The following is a 10,496-nucleotide window of genomic DNA, read 5'->3' on the forward strand; positions in this document are numbered from 1 at the left end:
CAACCTTGGTGCCTGTGCTGCCGAAGAGAACCAAAATGGGGAGCACCTGGTGGAGTCTCAAGCACCTGGAGGTGGCAGCGGAAGTGAGGGCTGGTCAAGGTGATGTTGAAAGTAGATTTCAGACCGGCTGGTGCAAAGGGGCCACTGGGGAAGATGGGATTGCTTGTGCGCCTGCATGCGCATACTGTTCATGTATTTGTGTGCGTGTGTGCGCACAAGCCTGCCTTTGTAGCTTTCTGCGTGCATACCAGAGTTCCTATAATCTGCTTTGTATTTGTGCACATGCCCACTTAGGTACTGTCTGTACATGCGTCGTGCGAACTTGCACGTGTTTGTGCTATAGCCGTGTTCTGTATACTACTATCGTTCCTGCGTCTGTGCATATATTTGAGGAGACGAGTTGCATTGGGGCCACCAAGGGAAGTGAACTTGGACTGTGCTCTGAGAGTGCTGGGAATTCCAGAGCTCTTTATTTTTGTTTGTTTGGACCACACCTGGTGGTGCTCAGGGGTTACTCCTGGCTCGGTGCTCAGAAATCGCTCCTGGCAGACACTGGGGACCATATGGGAAGCCGGGATTCAATCTACCATCCATATTAGATCCACTGCGTGCAAGGCAAACACCCTAGGCTATGCTATCTCTCCGGCCCCCTCCAGAGCTCTTTATTTTTTTTTTATTTTTTATTATTATTATTTTTTTTTTGGTTTTTTGGGCCACACTCCGTTTGACGCTCAGTGGTTACTCCTGGCTATGCGCTCAGAAATCGCCCCTGGCTTGGGGGAACCATATGGGACACCGGGGGATCGAACCGCGGTCCGTCCTAGGCTAGCGCTTGCAAGGCAGACACCTTACCTCTAGCGCCACCTTCCTGGCCCCACTCCAGAGCTCTTTAAAGGTAATTATTATAATCTCTGTCTTCCAGCACCATTTGGTCCGCTACATTTTTAAAGGTTGTGATCTTGCTCTTCGGTGTCCAGTATGAGGACACCAGCACCAGCAGGTGGAAGCAGGAGTCAGGTCTTGTCCAGGTAAGTGGGGGGTGGGGACTAGTGGGCAGTGACTGGGAACAGGATTGGTGGGAGCAAGAACAGCCTGAAGCTACCTGGAATTACTCTTCTGTTTTCTTGTAATGATATGTAACAATAGTGGTGTAAGGTACTTACCTTGAAATAAATGTTTTTAATGATAAAAAATTTGTTTTTTCGTTTGTTTTGTTTTGGGGTCACATCCAGTGGTGCTCAGGGGTTACTTCTATTCTACTCAGAAATCACTCTTGTAGATCACATTACCCCCTGGTGAAGAAGACTACATTTTCTTTATCACTCCATGCTTCCTTCTAATATATTGAAGTCTTCTTTCGTTCTGTATCTATTTGAAACAACCAGCAACTAAGCGATTCACTCTCAAAATGATTGAATTAGGATATGTGTTTTCTAATCAAACATTCTCTTTTGATTATTTTCTGTAATTGTGCCATTTCAAATATGATGAGTTGTTTTGGAGGTATGTGTGCTTAATTTAAAAAGAACAGGAGAGGGACCGGAGCGGTGGCGCAAGTAAAAGGGCGTTTGCCTTGCACACGGCTGACCTAGGATGACCGCAGTTCGATCCCCTGGCATCCCCCAAGCCAGGAATGATTTCTGCACGTATAGCCAGGAGTTACCCCTGAGCGTCACCAGGTGTGGCTTAAAAAAAACCCCAAAATAAGGAAGAAATGATAACACGTTTTAATTAAAGTGGTTATTAGAGTTGACCCAGGGAGATGGAGAGATAGTATGGAGGGTGGGCCTTACACATGAATAACCTGGGTTTTGATCCCTGAATCACATATGGTTGGTTCCCTCAGCACCATCAGAAGTGATCCCTGATTACATTGCCAGGAGAAAGCATTGACTAGACTAGTAGAGGTATGGCCCAGAAAGCATAAATGAATAAAGAAATAAGAGGAGCAGAAAAGGGGCTGGAGCGATAGCACAGCGGTAAGGCCTTTGCCTTGCATGCTGTCAAACACAGGACAGACCCCGGTTTGAATCCCGTCATTCCATAATGGTCCCCCCCGAGCCTGCCAGGAGCAACTTCTGAGCACAGAGCTAGGAGTAACTCCTGAGTGCCGCCTGGTGTGACCTAAAAATAAAAACAAAAAAAAAAAACCAAGGAGCAGAAAAATAAGTAACTAGAGAAATAAATGAAATCTAAACAGTTAGGATTTATTATTACTATTTGAAGAATGAGTTTAAATGGTGTTAATATTTATGGTCTTAAAATATGAAGTTCTCACTCCATCACCATGAACTTAAAAAAAGAAGTAATTAATTCAGCCTGATTGTCTGATGGTGGAATATTCCAGAATAGGAAAAACCAGAGCTTTTTGGATGTGGGAACAGAGGTCCAATACAGGAGTAAACTCAGAAACACAATGCAGATGCAATGCAAGGCACAGAATATTGACTTTTGTTTTGGCCACATCTGACGGTGCTCAGAGCTCCTGCTCTATGCTCAGAATTACTTCCTGGTGGTGCTCGGGACCATATTGGATGGCAAGGATTGAACCCTGGTTGACCATGTGCAAGGCAAATAACCCTATTTGCTGTACTATCACTCTGGCTCCAGATTGGTTTCTAATAGAAGCAGAAGAGAAAACTGAGTATTTAGACATGAATTTCAGGCAGGACGACTCAATTTAGCTCGTTTTCATTTTCTTTCCTTTAAACATGCAACAGTGATAACAAACCTACAAGAGCAAGTAAATGAAAGGCAAGTCTCGATTCAAAACCAAGACAAGCTGGGCCTGGACTCAGTGATTATGTGCAAGATTTACATGCAGTTCTGTTAGATTACACTTTATTTTACCTAAAACAAAGATCATCCCTGGATCCTTTGTATGTTTGTTTACAACTTGGATTTACCCCAAAATAGAGGATTGTCTGACTTATAAACCTGGGTAGGTTTACTGCCCGACCTAAGGGTGGTCTCTGTACTCAATAAAAACCGCAGTTCTAAGGGGCCGAAGAGATGGCATGGGAGGTAGGGGCGTTTGCCTGCATGCAGAAGGGCAGTGGTTCGAATCCCGGTATCCCATATGGTCCCCTGAGCCAGTTTAGGAGCGGTTTTTGAGCACAGAGGCAGGAGTAATGCCTGAGTGCTGGCCGGGGTGTGGCCCAAAAAAAACAAACCAAAACCAAAACAAAAAAAAGTGAATAGGTCTGGGGCTGGAGTGATAGCACAGCAGCAGGGTGTCCGCCTTGCACATGGTCAACCTGGGATGGACCCAGGCTTGATCCCCAGCATCCCATGTAGTCCCCCCGGAGCAATTTTTTTGTTTTAATTTAATATCTTTATATAAACACCATGATTATAAACATATTTGTAGTTGAGTTTCAGTTATAAAAAAAGAATATCCCCCTTCATTAGTGCAACCTTCCACCACCAATACCCCCATCACCTTATCCCCCCACCCCCCACCCCCTGCCTGTTTTGAGACAGGCATTCTATTTCTCTCACTCATTACCATTGTCATGATAGTTGTCAGTATAGTTTATTTCTCTAAATCACCACTCTTTGTGGTAAGCTTCATACCTTGGGCCAGTCCTTCCAGCCCTCATCTTATTGTCATTGGGTATTATTGCAATAATGTCTTTTATTTTCTTAAATCTCATAGATGAGACTATTCTCATCTCCTCTCTTCTCTTTGTTTTTGTTTTTGTTTTTGTTTTTTTGGTTTTTGGGCCACACCCGTTGACGCTCAGGGTTACTCCTGGCTATGCGCTCAGAAGTCGTTCCTGGCTTGGGGGACCATATGGGAAACCGGGGGATCGAACCTCGGTCCATCCAAGGCTAGCACAGGCAAGGCAGGCAACCTTACCTCCAGCGCCACCGCCCGGCCCTGTTTTTGTTTTTTTTGTTTGTTTGTTTTTGGGTCACACTCGGGCAGTGCTCAGGGGTTACCTCCTGGCTCCACACTCAGAAATCGCCCCTGGCAGGCTCGGGGGACCATATGGGATGCCGGTATTCGAACCAATGACCTTCTGCATGAAAGGTAAACGCCTTACCTCCATGCTATCTCTCTGGCCCTATCTCTCTCTCTCTCATTCCATCCCTAGCACAGCACTAAGCACTACTGGGAGTGATCCCCTGGCAAAATAAATAAATAAATAAATAAACAAATAAATAAATAAATAAATAAATCTAAGAGTTGATCCTCCCAGCACCTCAGGTCATACAACCCAAGCATCCTCAGCTCCACTCAGAAATATGATAAAGACTAATACCAGACTCCTCAAGGAGTTCCTGGGTGTTTGAACTATAAATACCCTCTGGGAAGGAATTAGGGGATCCCTGTTGGAGAGACTCTCCAGGTTTAGGTAAATGAAGGTTGCAAATTTAAAACTTATATGGGATTTTAGGATAAGAAAAGAAAGAAGAATAAAGAGATCATGAATGACACACTGAGATAATTGGTCTTCACAGAATATAAGAAAAAATGGTAAGAAAAAAAGTCATAGCAGAAAAGAATCCCAGACCAGAGAGATGGCACAAGAAGGTAAGGCACTTACTTGCTTTACTCACAGTTGACTCTGATTTAATCTCTGCTGCTGGGGAAGGGAAGTACTGGCATCTGAGCTGCAACCCCTTGTTCCAGCACTGATCTGATGATGGTCCCAGACACTGAACTCACCATATTTCACACCAACCACTCCTAGCTCAGTCTCCTTTATCCTCCTTTACTTCCCACTTCTTCCATACCCTCTTTCTTCTGCTCTTAGCATCGTTGAACCCCTACACTACCATACCTGTAGGTTGTTTTGGGACAATGCTGAGGTAATGCTCAGAGCTTACTTCTGTTTAGTGCTTGGCTTTCTCACTTCTGGCCATGCATGCAACTTCCAGCACACAGAGCATGGGCTCCTTGCCCCTTGAGCCATTCCCCTCTGTGATCACTTTTCTCAGCATGGGATTTGAGTTCTAGACACAACAATCAACTAGAAATCAAGCCGTTGTAACTTACTCAGAGACTGGCGTCCCTGCCTGACCCTTGTTAGGGCCCGAATCCATGCCTGGGGTTTCTGCTGTTCTGCTTGTGGACAGCAAGGGGCGCTTATTCTCTTCTCTCTGCTTTTTCCTGGGAGCAGCTCCAAGGCATCTAGAACGATCTCTTAGATATGTTAAATATTTTTCTATCTAGCACTTCACCTTGTTGGACAATTCTTTCCAAATATGCTATATCCCACTGTTTTATGCAGGATTTGTATATCCCTATTAAAGTAAATTGAAGGCTTTTCAAATAATTCCCATCTGTTTCTCATTTGTATCTCAATCATTTTCTGTTGGTATTTTCCTCTTCCCTAGGAGAGGGGCTTGAATTTGGATTTCAATAAATTAAAGGCAGAGAGCTTAGCTGGGACTGTCATCTAGGCTTGTGGTTCCGTTTGTTTGGAGTGACTGGCTTGTGGGTGAACAGCTTGAAGTGTAAATTTTCTGGCCTGCTATTTCCTCAATAATCTGTGTGGACTACTTATTGCAGAGAATTGTCAACGTGCCATCTTCTACTGTACTCCCTGGATGGGGGTATTGTATCTACCTTTCTATTTTGGGAACTTTGGGATAACCAAACCTCAACCCAACTCCCAAAGATACGTCTCTTTACATAACCCAGTCAGGTATGGGTGGGGGAATAGAGGAAACAACAGACAGGCTATGTGGCAGGAAAGTGTGGAGGAAACTGGGCACGTTCCCTTAGGTAGAGAGAAAAAAGGATGATCACATCACCTATAAATAAAGGGTAACACTGCGATCTGAGTGATAACACAGCAAGTAGGGCATTTGCCTTATACGTGGCTGGCCTGGGTTCCACCCCCAGCATCCTATATGGTCCCCTAAGCCTGCCAGGAGTCATTTCTGAACACTGAATGCCACTGGTTGTAGCCCACAAAAAATGGGAAAAAGTAAGGGGAAAAGAAGATATTTGGTTGTTCTTATCTGACAGGTTAGGGGTATTTCAGTTTATTCCCATTCTCTGATATAGAGCTTAAAGGTAAAAATAGGAGTGGAAGAGATAGTTCAGGCAAGTAGGGTGCTTGCCTTGAATACAGCCAATTCCGTTTGATCCCCAGAAACCCAAATATTTCCTGAGTACCACCAGGAGTAATTTCTGAGCATTATTGGGTGTGCCTTCTTTCCCCCCCAAATAAGATAAAATATCAAAAAGGAAAAAAAAAGAGCCAGAGAGATAACATAGGGGGTCAAGCATTTGCCTTGCATTTTTGCCTTGCATCCTGCTGACACTAACTTGACCCCTAGCATGGCATATGGCTCCCCAGCATTGCTAGAGATCACCAAGCCAAGAATAGATACTGAGCACTGCTGGGTGTGGCCCCCAAAGAAAATCAAGAATAATTGAAGGAAGAAGAAACTCCAAAAGATGTTGAAAAAGTTGAGGTACAGGTTGGCCCTGCTCTCTCTGTGCACTGGCTTGGTTACCCCCACTCAGCAGCACTAGGAAACGCTCCCAACATCCCTAGAAGCTCTGCTGATCACGTGTGTCAGCTACAGCATTCCCTGCTCTGCAATTGAGGACTAAACACTTCGACTCCCTGTTTCTGGGGCCCTGCCAGTTACCTAATATACATATACTGCTGTTCTGCGGCTCCTGTTCTTCAACTTGACTATGAGGATACTTGCATGTCAGATGCATGTGGTGTGGGGGAGATTAAACACAGCTTGCTGTGGGGCTGGCTCTAGAGCATCACTGAGCTGTCAGAGGCCTGGAGGCTTATTTGCTGTGGATGTACCTTGTACCTCTGGTTCTAATACTGAGCACACCAGCCACACAGTGATGGGACCATCAAAGCTCCTGCCCCCCAAATTGGTGACACAATCAGGGCCTTCAGGGTCTCTTGCCCCATTCTTGCAGAGACCTCAGACTTCACCTTGTCAACTCTGTCTGAACCTGCCTGAGCAGTAGGGGCCTCAAACACTGCCCTTTGGGGCAGGGTAGAGCACTCAGAAAGCTGCAGTACTTGCTTGGTAAGTGGGAGACCTATGTTGGTTCATGGCACTGCATGGTTCCCCAAGCACAGAGTAGCCCTTGAACACCATAAGGCAGGCTGCAAAAGCCAAAGCAAAGAACTGAGATGCAAACACTGCTCTGTTCCATTTTTGCACCTCTGGGTCACATTTCATGAGCATATTCCAGGTCAACAACCTCCTCTCTAGGTCCCCACAAGTGCCTGCTCTGCTGGGTGTTTGTGGCCACACCTACTGGTGCTGGGGCTCCTCCTAGCTAGATAGTGCTATCAGCCTGTGGCATGAGGCTGGCACTCTGAGTCCTGAAATGTTCATAGTGTGTGTGCCTAATCTATAGGAGCTCCTGACGTGAACTCCTCCTGCAGAAAGGTCACTCTAGTGTTGATGATGATGACGAAGACAAATCCTGAGATCCTGTTTATGGAAACTGACCCTCAGGGGCCTCAGCTCGCTGGGCTGCAGATACAACAGCATGCCTTGTCCATCTTACTGCTCTATATACAGGCCTAGAATGTTTCTGAAGCCAGAGCTGGAGAGCTTCAAGTTCTGTATATTGGGAATCAGAGGGAAAAGGAACTCTTTAGGACAGGCTGGCTCTTCCACATGCATCCTCAAGCTGCAGGGGGTCTCTTGGGTTAGGAAGGGGGCAGTAGAGATGGTGGCCACCCCTGAGGCCTCTCCCTGGGTCTCCCAGTGGCTAGGAACAGCACCATCTATTTTTTATTTTTCTATAAGTTTTCCTTGGAACCTGTGCTCATCCAGATGTTCACAAGATGTGGTAGGTTTTATAAAGCTCTTGGCACAGCTCCATTTGTCAACCCTGGTGGTTCTAGAGATTTCTGGGGTGTGGTGGTTCCAGCTGTGGGCAGCTGCCAGGCGCCTCCCTGTGACAAGCGTTAGCTAAGTGGTTTCCTTGCCCCAACCTGTGGGTGACCTGAGGTTTCTGACCCTTTGCACTGTTCCCATTATGTGGGTGGGAGTTCCTATTTTAAGGCAGATTGTTGAGAAGTTGTAGTGCTCCTGCCTCCCTTTGAATGGAAGACTTCCAGAAATATTTATATCCATGCTTAGTGGAGTCCGGGAAGTCGCCGGAGCTCAGGCAGGTGCAGGTGTCACCTAGGAGATAGCCCTGGTATCCTGCACAGACTGTTGGCCCTTGCCTCTCTTGGGGGACTGGAGCACTCAAGGGGCTTGAGTGTGAAGGGGTAGAAGGCATATAAAGCCTTGACCAAGCAGGCTGATGTGCTGTACTCTGGCTGGGGTGGGGGGGACACAGCTGCAGGAAATCTAGGAGTCATTCTCCAGGAGGATCAGGCAGGAGGGAGTCAGATGTGGAAGGGTCTGGGAGAAGTTGACAGCAAGCTGTGGGGTGTGGCTAGAGTCGGCATGTGGGGGGCAGAGCCTGTCTAGGAATTTTCAGGGTCTTGTAGGTGGGTTGGCACTATCTGGAAGCCGGCTGTTTCCAGGGGGGGTGGGTGAGCAGGCAAGGCCAGAGAGCCACAGGACTGTCATTAGCGATTTGTGCCCTGCATTCTGGCATCATCTGTTCTCGTATTTGCCTTCCTTCCTTCCTTCCTTCCTTCCTTCCTTCCTTCCTATCCTTCCTTCCTTCCTTCCTTCCTTCCTTCCTTCCTTCCTTCCCTCCCTCCCTCCCTCCTTTCCTGCCTCCTTTCCTCCCTTCTTCCCTCCTTTTCTTCCTTCTCTCCCTCTATTTCTCCCTTCCTCTCTCCCTTTCTTCCTCACGTCCCTTCTTCCCTCCCTCTCTTCCTCCCTAATTTCTTCCTTTTCTTTTCCTTCCTCCCTAATTTTCCTCCTTTTCTTCCTCCCTCGCTCTCTTTCCTCCCTCCCCTCTTCCCTCTCCTCCTCTTCTTCCTTCCCTCCCCTCTCTTTCTCCCTCCGTCTTTCCCTCGTCTCCTTCTTTCCTCCTCCCTTCCTTCCTCCCTCTCTCCCTTTTTCCTTTCCTTTCCTTTCCTATCCTTCTCCTTTCCTTTCTTTTCCTTTCCTTTCTTTTTTCCTTTCCTTTCCTTTTCCCTTCCCCTTCCCCCTTCCCCTGCCCCCTTTCCCCCTACCCTTTCTTCCCCTTCCCCTTTTCCCTTCCCTTTCTTTCCCCTTCCCTTTTTTGCCTTCTCCTTTCTTTCTCCTTCCCCTTTCCCCTTTCCCTTCTTTCCCTTCCCCTTTCCCCTTCTCCTTTCTTTCCCCTTCCCCTTTTCCTTTCTTTCCCCTTACTCCTTCCCGTTCCTCCTTTCCCTTTTCCCTTCCTCTTTCTTCCCCCTTCCCCTTTTCCCTTCCCTTCCCCTTTTCCTTCCCTTCCTCCCCTTTTCCTTCCCTTCCCCTTTTCCCTTCCCTTCCCTTCCCCTTTCCCTTCCCTTCCCTTCCCTTTTCCCTTTTCCCTTCCCTTCCCTTCCCCTTTTCCCTTCCTTTCCCCTTTTCCCCTTCTCTTCCCCTTTCCCTTTTTTTCTTCCCCTTTTTCCCCTTCCCCCTTTCCCTTCCCTTCCCTTCCCTTCCCCTTTTCCTTTCTGTCCCCTTCCCCTTTTCCCTTCCCTTTCCCTTTTCCCTTCCGCTTTCCCTTCCCCTTTTCCTTTTCCCCTTTTCCCTTCTTTCCCCTTCCCCTTTTCTCCCTTCCTTCATCCCCTTTTTCTCCCTTCCTTCCCCTTTTCTCCCTTCCTTCCCCTTTTCTCCCTTCCTTCCCCCTTTTCTCCCTTCTTCCCATCCCTCCCCTCCCCTTCCCTCCCCTCCCCTCCCCCTTCCCTTCCTCCCCTCCCCTCCCCTCCCCCTTCCCTCCCTCCCCCTCCCCTCCCCCTCCCTCCCCCCTCCCCTCCCCCTCCCCTCTCCCTCACTCCCCCTCCCCTCCCCTCCCCCCCTCCCCTCTCCCTCCCCCCCCCCTCCCCTCCCCCTCCCCCTCCCCTCCTCTTCCCCTCCCCTTCTTCCCTCCCCTCCCCCTTCTTCCCTCCCTCCCCTTCTTCCCTCCCCCTCCCCTTCCCTTCCCTTCCCTCCCCTTCCCTCCCTTTCCTTCCCCTTCCCTCCCCTCCCTTCCCCTTTCCCTCCCCTCCCTCCCCTCCCCTCCCCTTCTTCCCTCCCCTCCCCTTCTTCCCTCCCCTCCCCTTCTTCCCTCCCCTCCCCTTCTTCCCTCCCCTTCCCTTCCCTTCCCTTCCCTTCCCCTCCCCCTCCCCTTTCCCTCCCCTCACCCTCCCCTTTCCCTTCCCTCCCCTTCCCTTCCCTTTCCTTCCCCTTCCCTCCCCTTCCTTCCCCTTCCCTCCCCTCTTCTTCCCCCTTCCCTCCCCTTCCCTCCCCTCCCCTCCTCTTCTTCCCTCCCCTCCCCTTCTTCCCTTCCCTCCCCTTCCCTTCCCTCCCCCCTCCCCTTCCCTCCCTTTCCGTCCCCTTCCCCTTCCCCCCTCCCTTCCCCTTCCCTCCCCTTCCCTCCCCTCCCCTCCCCTTCCCTCCCCTCCCCTCCCCCTCCCCTTTCTTCCCTCCCC

The sequence above is a fragment of the Suncus etruscus genome, chromosome 12 (assembly GCF_024139225.1).
Source record: "Suncus etruscus isolate mSunEtr1 chromosome 12, mSunEtr1.pri.cur, whole genome shotgun sequence".
NCBI lineage: Eukaryota > Metazoa > Chordata > Mammalia > Eulipotyphla > Soricidae > Suncus > Suncus etruscus.